A 3,136-nucleotide genomic window follows, 5' to 3' on the forward strand; every position below is an offset into this window, starting at 1 on the left:
GGACCTAACTCACACGACACGTGAAAACCCCATCGGGCCACACACGTCAACTGTTCCCTTCGTCACCCCGACGTCTGAATCACGCCTGCCAAAACCCAGGTGAAGTCCCCTTCACGGCGAACTCCCGGAGAACCCGGAGGCGACATACATTCCAACACCCGCCATCATCCCACTCCCAGAATAGCAGGTCGCGATTCAAAGTATCGTTGCAATTCAGGTAATTAGCTTACCGGTTTCGACTACCTCCTACTCCCGGCATGTGGTCAGTACTGTTCAAGCCTCGATCATTGTGCCAACAACGGTACGGTCCTCAACCGACACAGACGGAGACTTACTTTCCATTCATACCAAATCCTTACTTCAACTTGTCTCCGTCCGGTCTCCACTTTTCTTTCTTTCCGGGTTTATACTCGAGAACTTTAACAAGTAGCATAGCCCTATCTCTCGCGAGTGACCGGATATCACTCGACTGCTATTGCGTTCCTACTTAGCAAAGCATTTCTAACGCCACCCACAAGCTAGTAGAAACTCACAGGTACCTATAGAAATATACAAACTAGGGTTTCATACAATTCCTATAGACGTAAATGCACAATTACATAGATAAACATGGAATACTAAAATCAAAGGTTATTCTCCGGAGCTTGCCTTGCAGATCAGCGGGGTTAGCGACTTCTTCCGAAGTGGGTTCGACTGCGCCCTCCTGCTGCTCTCCCGCTTGCGGCTCCTGGATCGGCTCGGCAACCAGCTCGTAGGCGACTTCGGTTTCAGCGTCTACACGAATAAAATATGCCATGCATGAGACTCATGAAAATATGCAATGTAATGCAACACACAATGAGAGACACGGACCAAACTCTAAAAGCATTTACGGAGTAACCTCACAACTATGGTTACGACAGAAATGGTTGATGTGCAGTCTTTGGTTCTAATGCCTTTTAGCCTGAAGTGTTTCATTCAAAACAACAGCTATTAAACTTGCTTCGAAGGATTAACACAACCCTAGAGTAGCATGGGTTAAGACAGGAGCTTGTTTGGTTGAGATTACAGAAGCATGAAAAATAATCAATTAACCACAATTATAAAAGAAAAGAGCATAGCTAAGGCAATTTAAAAGCAAAAACCTAACTTGCATATATAACCTAGCAACAACAATTACCAGCTTAACGTGATAGCGATAAAGCATGTCATAAAATTTTTCCAACATTTATTGACATTTTTAGCAGGGGAAAAATTGACATTTCACATGCTTGAGTATTTTTCCTTTGAAGATCTTAACTTTAGAAACCCAACAAAATTTAGTTTACATTTTTCGCATTTTTCTACGTTTTTCTACAAATTTTCAAACTTTTCAGCCGAAAATAGATAATTGAAAATGGAAAATAAAACCTAAAAGAGGGGGCTGACGACTGGGCCCCACCCGTCAGTATGAGGAGCCCAGCCCAGCTCCCCTGCTTGCTCTGCTCAGCCCCGCCAGCCATGTCCGGCGCGCAGCCAGGCGGGCTAGCCGCGGCGCGGCGCTGCCACCCCCCCCCCCCCCCCGCCGGCGGCGCGGCTTGGCCGGAGCAAGGCCAGGGTGCCAGGGAGCAGAGGCGCGCGCGGGGCATGGCACAGGGGCGCACACGGGGCAGGGGTGGCGGCGCCGCATTCCCCGCCGGCGGCGAGGCCGGCCGGGGCGGTCAGGGCAAGCCGAGGGGGCCCGCGGCGTGCGCGCGGCGGCGCTTGGGCAGCTGCGGCGGCGCGGTGCGTTCCCGGCGTCGGCGGCGCAGGAATCGAACGTTGAAAGGGCCGGGGAGGTAGAGTGGACCATGGGGAAGCTAACAGCGTCGTCCAATCGAGCGGAGAAGGGCCGGAGGTTGTTCGTCGATGGAAGGGCGGAGCTTCGGTGGAGAACGTCAATGGCGGCCGGCGGTCTGGAGCTCGATCCGGCCGGGTTTGGGCTCAATCGAGCTCGTGGAGGGGCGGAACAGGTGTGGGGCGAAGCTAGGGAGCTTGGGGCGCGAAGGATTCGAGCGGGGCGGCGAGGATCGGCCGGAGGGGCGAGCGACGGCGCTCTGCTCGTGCCCCGCTCGCGCGAGCTCGAGGACGGGATGAAGGGAAGGGAAAGGAAGAGAAGCTTCCAGGGCATGCGCGAGGATAAGGGCGGCGCACGGAGGGCGAGGTTCGCTGGGATGCTCGACGCGTGGAGAGCTCGCCGGCGGCCACAGCGCCGGTATGGGCGTTGGGGCTAGCACAGTGGTGCACAGGAGAAGAACTGTGTTCGATTTTGACTGAAGTTTTGACTCGATTTGACCGTCCAAAACTCATAATTTCACATAGCAACTTGAAATTTGGCCAAAATAAAAGTTGTAGAGGAAAAGAAGATCTACAACTTTTGTTTTGGGCGAAAGTTGATTTGAGGCTCAGATCAAGAAGAAAAACTTAGTAGAACACGGCTAAAACAATGTTTAACACGCGAACTCGGTTAACGCTAATGACGCGCTTAAGCCATGATTAGCGATTAAACACGTGATTAGCAATCACGATTAACATAGGGGTGTTACAGTGGGACAGCTAAAATAATTTTATTTGGGCCAATCAGCTTTTTGGGTCTGCTCAACTATCCTTCAGGTGATGGAAGTGAGATTTGTAGCCCGCGCCATGTATAGCCATCCCGGACCAAGGGAGTGAGCGCAGGGGGGATGGCGAGGCGTACGGGCTCAGTGAAAGCATCTAGACCCTTGGATGCTAAATGTTAAGTTTCGGTTATTAGTGACAACGTTTGTGACTAACATGTGTTTTGAAGGAATTATCATTAAACCGTTTAAGTCGCAAATGAAAGGAGACCCCTCAAAATTAACATTCAACGACACAGACTCAAATCATCAAGATTAAGGACCTTTCTAGACTCAAGTATAACAAGTAGATTAATGACACTTGATTTAGTATATGTTTTATAGCTTTTAGTTCGTGACCGTACTATAAAGAGGGGTTCGAAGGTTAGTAGCTTGATCATCTTTGAGTTGGCCTTGGAATTTATGCATACTTGCTCAAGTTCAGCTCAAGACAGTCTATGAAAATCAGAGAAACATTTGGAAGAAGAAAGAATCGAAGATCAAATCAAATCCAAGTCAGAAAATCAGAAATAGGAAAATCT

Source organism: Panicum virgatum, chromosome 8N (assembly GCF_016808335.1).
Source record: "Panicum virgatum strain AP13 chromosome 8N, P.virgatum_v5, whole genome shotgun sequence".
Classification (NCBI taxonomy): Eukaryota; Viridiplantae; Streptophyta; class Magnoliopsida; order Poales; family Poaceae; genus Panicum; species Panicum virgatum.